Raw genomic sequence first — 12,376 nt, forward strand, 5'->3', positions numbered from 1 at the left:
GAAGTGGTCGAACTAAATTTGTAGAAAATTTGGACAGAACCTTCTGCAGTCGACCCACGGTTGACCATGGAGTCGACCGTGCATACCTGGTTTCATAAACCAAGGTGCATGGTTCCACGGTCTGACCTGTGGTCGACCGTGGACCGAACCGTGAAGCATTATGCTTTCATTCTAAGTTTTGTTTGGTTTTCGTCTTTCGCTATAGTAAGTGTGGATTAGTGAACTTGTATATTTATGTCAAGATATCTACCATCACCTCTAGTTATGTGCATATGTCATCATTAAAACACTTATTGTTATGGGTTAAGATTAGTATTAAGATTAGTATGATCAATAAGCATCAACCCACATTCTCCCCCAATAGACTCAGTAATCAATCGTCCGCAGCAACACTCAAGATCCGTTTTTCCATTTTTCCCCCGTTATACTCACTAGAGGTAAAATTTTTACATAATTAACTTTTAGTAAAATAGGGTCCCGTTGTTCATCATAAGAACTAAACCATGGTACAAGAAAGTGGTAGAACTGGGTTGGTTTGATTTCTTTGGTGGTCGAAGAGTTTAATGGGGAAAAGCTAAACTGGAGTACAAGAAATAAGTATAACCGGGTGGATTTTTCTTGGGTGGTGGAAGAGTTTCTTGAGCAACTTGATTGGGAAAGTTGAAGTTGTCAAAGGTGTTAAGAAGTGACTTTTGTGGAAGCTCTCAGGGGTGTTGAGAAGTGACTTTTGTTGAAGCTCTCAGGGGTGTTGAGAAGTTGTCAAAACTTGTACGTGAAAAGATACTAGACCAGAGACAAGAAATCGGGATAGCATGTGGCAAGAGTTTTTTTTTTTTTTTGGGTGATAGAAGAGATTTTTGTAACAAGTTTGTCAAAAGGAGCATATAAAAGGGAACTAAATAACTGGAGGGTGTCAAGGTGGTTTATTGTTGAATAAGTTGATGGGAAGCACATGGTACATTGTAGTTATGGAGGTTAAACCGAGATGACTATGGACGTGGCTGTAGAAGAGGTCGAGGGTCCGGGAGAGTCGTGGTATATGATTGGGTGTGATAAATGAGTAACATAAATAAACTGACTAGAAATGGGTTAGTGTTTAGTTCTATTTTTAGGTACACGTTGTTTAACTTTAGACTATATGTATGTATTTTATATGGAATTAAAAAGTGTGGCAGTAAAGATTTTTGTTCGTCTTTTTCTTTCCGTTCATCGCTAGTTTCATTTGTTCCTCATTTTGTTCTTTTAAATACATTTGTTGGTCCCTTGATTAATAACAGGAGTATTGTAGAGGGGGGGGGGGGTGAATACAATTCTTTTGTTTAACAATTATAGCAGTATTCAAGCAAGTAATCTATATTAGAGTCAAAGGTAATTTTCAACTGTTTATTCTTTATTGATATGAATCACAAAGAATAACAACTATTCTTGGCGGAATGATAGTTGGTTGATACATATTATACCTAAGTTATAGCTATCGAGGATATCTTTAAGCTATTACAAGTTTGAACTCTAAATAAATAAACCCATACCACTAACTATTACAATAGTGGATACTTCTATTTATAGTAGTCCTATTATCCAGGTAATTGTTCCATTGTCCATTGGTACATAGGATGTCTATACTTGTGGAGACAATTGCATCATAGAGCATGCTCTCCTCTTTCCTCTTTGGTAGCTATTTACAGGAACACCCCAATTCGGTTTGGTACCACTATTTGAATAAATAAATAGAATGTTGTGTTCCCTAGGCATTAACAAAGAATTACACATATCTGCACATGTGTTAAACTTCTGCATTCCCACGTGGTCTTGTAAGGTCATTTGTCAACCGCCGACACGTGTCCTTTTCTGTTTAACTTTGTCTTCGACTTCTGTTGAATAGTACAATTGATGTAGACATCTCAGGAAACCATTATGCTTGTAATGGAGCATAGATGTCTTTGTGTAGTATGCTGCTTACCAGCCGTGCTGCTTACCAGCTGATATCGGCTAAAAAGTCACGTTTTCACCCCGGTATTAAGGCCCAAAAACAAGAAAGAATCATAGTTTATTGGGAAAATACCCACTTCGTCAGTTAGAATTGAAGAACAAGTAATTATGAAGACGATGCAAAAAGAATCAAGAGAATCGGAGCTAAAATGAAGATTCTAGAGCGAAAACGGTGAAAGACAAGAAATCAAGTTACGATCCAGCAAATCAGCAAGCCAAACGGCCTGCCAAACGGGTTGCCATACAGCCTTCCAGTATGAAAAACGGCCTGCTAAATGACCAGATCAAACGTCCTCAGTAAACGGACTGCCTCAGCAAACGGGCTGGCCAAACGGCCTGCCAAATGGGCTGCCAAACGGCCTGCCAGCCGTTTGCAGGAAAAAATCAAGCTTATTTAAAGGGCACTTGTCATTCATATTCAACACACACTTCAATTCACTTCTTTCTCTCTCTTGTACAATATTTATCATACTTTCAAGGTCTTCGACTCCGTGCGGGAAACCTAGTACCCGGAGAAGAACGTCGAAGATTGTATTAGGAGCGGTCTGGAGTCTTGAAGTTGTCAATTTTGTATTCAGAACTCGTTTAATCTACTGGTACTTCTATCCCTTGTCTTTATATAATGTCTTCCATTATTATGCTTTGTGATATTGTTGCCATGATTAGCGAGTAGTTATCTTTAGTGTATGTTATGACGTAATCAGTTATAATGCCGAAATTATATTATGGCTTGGGTATGTTGTCAAAATGCTTTCCGATTATGCTTTGAACTTAATCGATTTTCCAACTAATAGAACGTAGTTATTGGCTCTGTTATTGGGAAGTCGCGAACCCCGATTCAGAGTACACTATCTGTGTCACCCCTTGGTAAGAGAAGTCTATCGGATACAACGTGAGTTTGACTAAGGCACACCGGTTGTAATAAGTCCACCGAGCCTTGGATTCCGACTGAGGACTCTTTCGTAGTGAAACATCTGACTAGACCCCTAGTACATTGTCAGTCCTAGACTATGCTAGTGTAGTCACCAAGCATATAAACTTCGTACATGCACGCTGAAGCACAACGGTTGTTGTAAGTTGTACCTCTTCTAAGTAAGGCCATGGAACACGGTCAGTGTTGACTAGTACACTTCACCATAACGCGGTCTCAAGCATTGCACCCCGCTTGAGGGATTCTTGGTTAATTAAGGAATTGTTTGTTCGAACAAATAAAGGATTGGACCGTTAGGATAACCGAACGTTTTCATGGAAGTCAGCCTGACTTGGGCATGGTGTTCTTTATGGTTGAACTCTTTTAAGGGTCTAACTATCTTTTAAACCAATCATTAACGAAAGCATTGCGACCCATCACGTCTCTCGGATATGGAAAACCATCTAATCTATTATACTTAAAAAAGTTTAGACCATTTCAGAATGTTAATATGTCACCCAACCGAGTCGCTCAATTGGATGAGTCGTCTGAACGTGTATGCCTGTAGTCAGACTGCACGGGCGTCGGGGGTAAGGGACGTTGTTGTCTATTCAGAATCTTCAAGCCTATCGCATTACCCAGTGACATGTCTTATGACAGGGGCGTTTAGGACTAGTGTAGTAAATACAAGGTCACTGCCTATCCATGAGCCAGTATTCCATAATATCGGCAAAGTAACTGATGAAATCATAGCATGCACTTGTTTTAGCCTTATCTGAATTACAAATTTTATCGTATTTACTTTACTTTACTTTAATCTAGAAAACCCAAAATTAGGTAATCACCCACTACTCCTGCACTTTATAATTATCTTAAGTTTTAGATATAGGTTCGATTCTACTGATATCTCAAAAATACGACTCTTGGTCATACTTCCCTTACTCATAATAAGGAGTAGTATGATTTAGGCCCCGATAAATATAAATTTAAAACAAGTACCCCCTCTTGGTGGCCGGTTTTGATGCACCGCGACCCAACGACATCGCGCGAAATAAAACCGTCCATTTCGGTCATATCAAGGGGGTATCAAGTTTTTGGCGCCGCTGCCGGGGAACTGGTATCAGACAATACTGCTCTCTATCAAACTCAATCACAAACATTTAAGTGGTGTCTAAGAAAGATAATTATACACGAACTTGGTTGTTGGATTTTCCGAACAGTCTCCAATTATATTAGAACCAAAAGGATCCTGCCTCTCTGTAGTCGGCCTGGCCACTTGGTTTGTTCAATAGTTCGTGCGAAGCTCTGTTATCGAAATACCAGGGAATCAGTAGCAAGAACCAAAAACATATCTATAATTAGGATAATTAGAATACCTTAGCCTAGAATACCTTAGACTACTTTAGAATAAGATTACCTTAGACTACCTTAGGTTACTTTAGATTAATCATTAGCTTACCTTAGACTAAATTAGGAACCTAGTTTATCTGTTTAAAATTTAAAACAACAAAAAGAGGCATACCCTGTGTATAACCGAAACCCGATCTAGACCAGGGCCATTGTTATTCGTACCTGATCCAGACGCCATAATCTCTAAAGCACGCAAGGAAGCAAGAATCAGAAAACAAATGGTGTTACGCGTTACTTTAGCAGAAAACACTAAACCCTCGATTGAAGGTCGAGGAGGACCGATTAGATTCCCAGAGATTCAAGGACACTCATTCGAATTAAAACATCACATCATTCAACTCATCCAGAATGGCTATTAATTCCATGGATTACCGAATGATGATCCTAATTCTCACCTTGATAAATTCATATCTCTTTCAAACTCCTACAAGCAGCCAAGGTTAAGACAAGATATAGTCCGGCTATACTTGTTCCCCTATTCTCTCACTCATCATGCACAGACTTGGTTCGAAGGACTGGAAAAAGATTCCATTACGTCTTGGACGAAGATGGCTACTAAATTCCTAACCAAATATTTCCCTCCTTCTAAACAAACCAAGCTTAAGAATGACATCATTAACTTCAAACAAAGTTATGATGAATCTCTTTACACTGCATGGGAGCGATTCAAAACCCTGCTGAAGAAATGCCCTAATCACCAGCTAGAACGGTCAGCCCAAATCTGCACCTTCTACAATGGTCTTACGGTAAATCATAGGACGACGATCGATGCTGCCGCTCAAGGAAATCTGATAAACCAAACCGCAGACGAAGAATGGGAATTGCTCGAGAACATGACAATGCATCATCATGACTGGAACAGCGGTGAAACAACTTTGTGACGCCCCGTATAAAATCAACGTGTACGGATCATCATCAACAGGATCATCACACGGTTACAATACTATATGCTATTTTAAAACAAGTTTGCATTCATGGAAAGATAACGTTTTACAAAAGATAGCATGCTTCTATGAATAGAAAGCAATTAACATAAGTACGAGACCCAAGGGTCATTACAAATTCATTGTTCAAAAGTAACATAGTTTGTGAATGCAAGGTAAAAGTTTCATGCAGAGACATCTCTAATCAAAGCAGCGGGAGTCTACACAGCAAGTCTAACAGCGAGACTAATACAGTGGAAGCATCAAACGTCTAAGCACCTGAGAAATAACATGCTTAAAAAGTCAACATGAATGTTGGTGAGCTATAGTTTAATTGTAACAGTAATGTGATGTAGGCTACGAGATTTCGTATTCAAAACAGTATGAAAAGTATATGCTTAACTGTGGGCACTTGGTAACTAACTTAACATAAATATCACCCCCTAATAGTACACTTGGCGAGAGCGTATGTTCTCGAAGTATTAAACACCCGTTAAATGCTAGCGCAACTAGCCCGAGTGGGGATGTCAAACCCTATGGATCCATATCTAAGATTCGAGTTCACAGGTTTAAAAACCAATGACTAAACGTTACCGAGCTAAGGGGAAAGTTTATGCCGTTATATCACCCACACATATATAAAGTTTAAGTACGCATGCCTAGTAAGTAAAACATAAAAAGCACATGTATTCTCAGTCCCAAAAATAGTTAAAGTAAAAAGGGATGCTATAACTCACAGTGAAAATGCGGTAAAAGTCGATACAAGGTAAGTAAGCAAGTAAGTCGGTCCGAAAGGTCCTCAACCTAAGTCAAAAGTTACTAAGTCAGTAAGTTATCCCAAAAGGTTTTAAAAGTATTTAAGTTAAATCATAAGTGTCATCATCATCAACATCATACATAAAAAGTAAAGTAAGATTTAAATCAAGAATAGAGATCGAAACAAAGGCTGATTTCGTTCAGCTGCTACGACCTCTATACAAACTGAAATGACATGAGACCAGTGGCTAAGGCTCCGTATATGAGTGCTCTAACCGCTGACCAATTTCCAGAACCTAACTCGTCTTCGTTTGACCTTGGCAATGGTTTAAGTGCGAGTAGGTCATAAATTTCAGCACAACGTTACATGGGCGTAGTGACTTTCGGAAGGCTATAAATCCTAAACCATATATCGGATTAAGACGAGGCCTAAATGGAAAATAATCTACTCGAATCGAACTAACTTTGGAAAATAATCTACTCGAATCGAACTAACTTAAAATAAACTTTTCCAGTAGCCCAGGTGACTGATCAGATCCAGAAAACAGTAAACAATGCTCCGGTAGGGTTCTTGGTGCTTGATGCTCATCACGGTTCTCATCCTTGATGCTTATAGCTTCAAGTGTACAAATCGTTGATGTGTTTGAATCACTATGACCAAGGTTCTACCATCAACACACAATGATCAAGACTAAGAATCATAACACAACTCATGTGAGAGTTTGAGCAAGGTGATGAACCAAAGTTGCATCACTTTTCTTAGTTTCAGCACAATTACAAGTCTTATTAAGCTATAAACTTTGAATTAAACTAAATAAGCAAGACCCTAAGCTAGAGAGCTTAGATATTAAATAGTCATTAAAGATCTTAGACTAAAAAGTCTAGATCCCATGTTCTTGGTGAAACCCTAAGTCAAAACACTTAGACTTTCCACGTTACACAACCATAAGCTATGAAACTTAGATTTTGTAAAGTAAAGTGAGCATAAATACATAAATTCTTGTTTTAACAAGTTAGATGACCATAAGTTATATATCTTAGATCAATCTTACATGTGTGAAAGTTATAAACTAGCAAGCTTAAACTTTCTTGTTCTTGAACCTTCAAAGTTAGACTTTGGTTACAAGATTTATGAGATCAAAGTTAACAAGTAATCTTTGACCAAGTAACTCAAACAAATCAAATTCCATAACAATAATAATATATTTAAAGTTAAAAGTAAACAAGTTCAAGTAAGGATCCTTTATGTAAAAAGATATCAAGTCATAAACTTGAATCTTCATGAAATGAACTTCAAAGTTCCAATACTTGAATATAAAGAAGATCATAAAGTAACTTGATCTTAAAAGTTGTAATAAGTTCATGAAGAATCAAAAGCTACGAAGCTTTGATCCTTGTTCTTTCTTCTTTATCATAAAAGAGATCAAAGAATGCAAGATCACATAAGGATTGAAGTTATAAAAACCAAAATCCAAAAATAGATAATGATGATGGTGATTTATGATTTTGGGAAGAAAAAAAGGAAGAGAAAAAGATTCAAACCTTCAAGTTTTCTTCAAGAAATGATGAGAGAAAGTAGAGAGAAAATTGAGAGGATAAGTGTGTGTGTGTTTGAAATGAAGTGAGTGAGAATGTAATAAGCCTTAAAAAAAATAAAGTGAGGGTGTGTGTGTATGGGGTGGCCGACGGCCAAGGGAGCAGGGGGGACCATGTACATAGTGGTGGTTGTACATGTTGGGTGGTTTGAGACATAATACTAGTATTATTACACAAGCATGCATGATATTATCTCATTACTTCATGAACTTAATTATTAATTTCATGGGCTAATTAACCGATTAAGTGGTCCACTAAGTTGAGTAGGTTGGGCCATGGAAGTCCATTAAGGTGCTAAGTCCATTAAGGTACTAGTAAGCCCAAGTAAACACCTAAGCATAATTAAGGAACCATAAAACTAATTAATTGTCATTAATAAGCAACAATTACGTTTACGTAGCCATAATATCCCAATCATGGCAAAAGTTTATCATGTACCAAGTTCGTAGCTCGTTTTAATCAATAAGTGACACTAATGGTCGTAAATGAAATCAAGGATCACGTTAAGTAACCTAGTACTTAAAAACACGTTATAAGGCATCAACGAAAGTAATTAACAAAATTAATGATCCCAGTAGTTAATCTAACTTAGTACGCACAAATACGCATTTTTGTAAAAGTAACAAGTAATAATATAAGTCGAAGAAGTCGGGTCGTTACATTACCCACCTGTTAATGAAAATTTCGTCCCGAAATTTAAGCTGAGGTAGATGGTGGAGTCGGAAATAGGTGAGGATACTTCTGCATCATTTGATCCTCTCGTTCCCAAGTAAACTTGTGAAATGTCCCGTTCTTATTGATTAAAAACGTTCCATATTAATTAATTTCGTTGCGAGGTTTTGACCTCTATATGAGACGTTTTTCAAAGACTGCATTCATTTTTAAAACAAACCATAACCTTTATTTCATAAATAAAGGTTTAAAAGCTTTACGTAGATTATCAAATAATGATAATCTAAAATATCCTGTTTACACACGACCATTACATAATGGTTTACAATACAAATATGTTACATCGAAATCAGTTTCTTGAATGCAGTTTTTACACAATTTCATACAAACATGGACTCCAAATCTTGTCCTTATTTTAGTATGCAACAGCGGAAGCTCTTAGTATTCACCTGAGAATAAACATGCTTTAAACGTCAACAAAAAATGTTGGTGAGTTATAGGTTTAACTTATATGTATCAAATCGTAACAATAGACCACAAGATTTCATATTTCAATACACATCCCATACATAGAGATAAAAATCATTCATATGGTGAACACCTGGTAACCGACATTAACAAGATGCATATATATAAGAATATCCCCATCATTCCGGGACACCCTTCGGATATGATATAAATTTCGAAGTACTAAAGCATCCGGTACTTTGGATGGGGTTTGTTAGGCCCAATAGATCTATCTTTAGGATTCGCGTCAATTAGGGTGTCTGTTCCCTAATTCTTAGATTACCAGACTTAATAAAAAGGGGCATATTCGATTTCGATAATTCAACCATAGAATGTAGTTTCACGTACTTGTGTCTATTTTGTAAATCATTTATAAAACCTGCATGTATTCTCATCCCAAAAATATTAGATTTTAAAAGTGGGACTATAACTCACTTTCACAGATTTTTACTTCATCGGGAAGTAAGACTTGGCCACTGGTTGATTCACGAACCTATAATAATATATACATATATATCAAAGTATGTTCAAAATATATTTACAACACTTTTAATATATTTTGATGTTTTAAGTTTATTAAGTCAGCTGTCCTCGTTAGTAACCTACAACTAGTTGTCCACAGTTAGATGTACAGAAATAAATCGATAAATATTATCTTGAATCAATCCACGACCCAGTGTATACGTATCTCAGTATTGATCACAACTCAAACTATATATATTTTGGAATCAACCTCAACTCTGTATAGCTAACTCCAACATTCACATATAGAGTGTCTATGGTTGTTTCGAAATATATATAGATGTGTCGACATGATAGGTCGAAACATTGTATACGTGTCTATGGTATCTCAAGATTACATAATATACAATACAAGTTGATTAAGTTATGGTTGGAATAGATTTGTTACCAATTTTCACGTAGCTAAAATGAGAAAAATTATCCAATCTTGTTTTACCCATAACTTCTTCATTTTAAATCCGTTTTGAGTGAATCAAATTGCTATGGTTTCATATTGAACTCTATTTTATGAATCTAAACAGAAAAAGTATAGGTTTATAGTCATAAAAATAAGTTACAAGTCGTTTTTGTAAAGGTAGTCATTTCAGTCGAAAGAACGACGTCTAGATGACCATTTTAGAAAACATACTTCCACTTTGAGTTTAACCATAATTTTTGGATATAGTTTCATGTTCATAATAAAAATCATTTTCTCAGAATAACAACTTTTAAATCAAAGTTTATCATAGTTTTTAATTAACTAACCCAAAACAGCCCGCGGTGTTACTACAACGGCGTAAATCCGGTTTTACGGTGTTTTTCGTGTTTCCAGGTTTTAAATCATTAAGTTAGCATATCATATAGATATAGAACATGTGTTTAGTTGATTTTAAAAGTCAAGTTAGAAGGATTAACTTTTGTTTGCGAACAAGTTTAGAATTAACTAAACTATGTTCTAGTGATTACAAGTTTAAACCTTCGAATAAGATAGCTTTATATGTATGAATCGAATGATGTTATGAACATCATTACTACCTTAAGTTCCTTGGATAAACCTACTGGAAAAGAGAAAAATGGATCTAGCTTCAACGGATCCTTGGATGGCTCGAAGTTCTTGAAGCAGAATTATGACACGAAAACAAGTTCAAGTAAGATCATCACTTGAAATAAGATTGTTATAGTTATAGAAATTGAATCAAAGTTTGAATATGATTATTACCTTGTATTAGAATGATAACCTACTGTAAGAAACAAAGATTTCTTGAGGTTGGATGATCACCTTACAAGATTGGAAGTGAGCTAGCAAACTTGAAAGTATTCTTGATTTTATGTAACTAGAACTTGTAGAATTTATGAAGAACACTTAGAACTTGAAGATAGAACTTGAGAGAGATCAATTAGATGAAGAAAATTGAAGAATGAAAGTGTTTGTAGGTGTTTTTGGTCGTTGGTGTATGGATTAGATATAAAGGATATGTAATTTTGTTTTCATGTAAATAAGTCATGAATGATTACTCATATTTTTGTAATTTTATGAGATATTTCATGCTAGTTGCCAAATGATGGTTCCCACATATGTTAGGTGACTCACATGGGCTGCTAAGAGCTGATCATTGGAGTGTATATACCAATAGTACATACATCTAAAAGCTGTGTATTGTACGAGTACGAATACGGGTGCATACGAGTAGAATTGTTGATGAAACTGAACGAGGATGTAATTGTAAGCATTTTTGTTAAGTAGAAGTATTTTGATAAGTGTATTGAAGTCTTCCAAAAGTGTATAAATACATATTAAAACACTACATGTATATACATTTTAACTGAGTCGTTAAGTCATCGTTAGTCGTTACATGTAAGTGTTGTTTTGAAACCTTTAGGTTAACGATCTTGTTAAATATTGTTAACCCAATGTTTATAATATCAAATGAGATTTTAAATTATTATATTATCATGATATTATCATGTATGAATATCTCTTAATATGATATATATACATTAAATGTCTTTACAACGATAATCGTTACATATATGTCTCGTTTAAAAATTATTAAGTTAGTAGTCTTGTTTTTACATATGTAGTTCATTGTTAATATACTTAATGATATGTTTACTTATCATAGTATCATGTTAACTATATATATATATCCATATATATGTCATCATATAGTTTTTACAAGTTTTAACGTTCGTGAATCACCGGTCAACTTGGGTGGTCAATTGTCTATATGAAACATATTTCAATTAATCAAGTCTTAACAAGTTTGATTGCTTAACATGTTGGAAACATTTAATCATGTAAATATCAATCTCAATTAATATATATAAACATGGAAAAGTTCGGGTCACTACAGTACCTACCCGTTAAATAAATTTCGTCCCGAAATTTTAAGCTGTTGAAAGTGTTGATGAATCTTCTAGAAATAGATGCGGGTATTTCTTCTTCATCTGATCTTCACGCTCCCAGGTGAACTCGGGTCCTCTACGAGCATTCCATCGAACCTTAACAATTGGTATCTTGTTTTGCTTAAGTCTTTTAACCTCACGATCCATTATTTCGACGAGTTCTTCGATGAATTGAAGTTTTTCGTTGATTTGGATTTCATCTAATGGAATAGTGAGATCTTCTTTAGTAAAACATTTCTTCAAATTCGAGACGTGGAAAGTGTTATGTACAGCCGCGAGTTGTTGAGGTAACTCAAGTTAGTAAGCTACTGGTCCGACACGATCAATAATCTTGAATGGTCCAATATACCTTGGATTTAATTTCCCTCATTTACCAAATCGAACAACGCCTTTACAAGGTGCAACTTTAAGCATGACCATCTCTCCAATTTTAAATTCTATATCTTTTCTTTTAATGTCAGCGTAGCTCTTTTGTCGACTTTGGGCGGTTTTCAACCGTTGTTGAATTTGGATGATCTTCTCGGTAGTTTCTTGATTAATCTCCGGACCCGTAATCTGTCTATCCCCCACTTCACTCCAACAAATCGGAGACCTGCACTTTCTACCATAAAGTGCTTCAAACGGCGACATCTCAATGCTTGAATGGTAGCTGTTGTTGTAGGAAAATTCTGCTAAAGGTAGATGTCGATCCCAACTGTTTCTGAAA

General features: G+C 35.8%; 1 non-coding gene across 1 annotated transcript; it reads right to left on the reverse strand.

Moving 5' to 3' along the window:
• Nucleotides 1-4,906: 4,906 nt before the first annotated feature.
• Nucleotides 4,907-5,012, reverse strand: LOC139846262 (small nucleolar RNA R71). The gene has a single exon (XR_011758989.1). It is a non-coding gene; the product is annotated as a small nucleolar RNA R71 (small nucleolar RNA).
• Between the last annotated feature and the right edge of the window lie 7,364 nt (nt 5,013-12,376).

This window comes from Rutidosis leptorrhynchoides, chromosome 4, assembly GCF_046630445.1.
Source record: "Rutidosis leptorrhynchoides isolate AG116_Rl617_1_P2 chromosome 4, CSIRO_AGI_Rlap_v1, whole genome shotgun sequence".
In the NCBI taxonomy this organism is placed as follows: domain Eukaryota; kingdom Viridiplantae; phylum Streptophyta; class Magnoliopsida; order Asterales; family Asteraceae; genus Rutidosis; species Rutidosis leptorrhynchoides.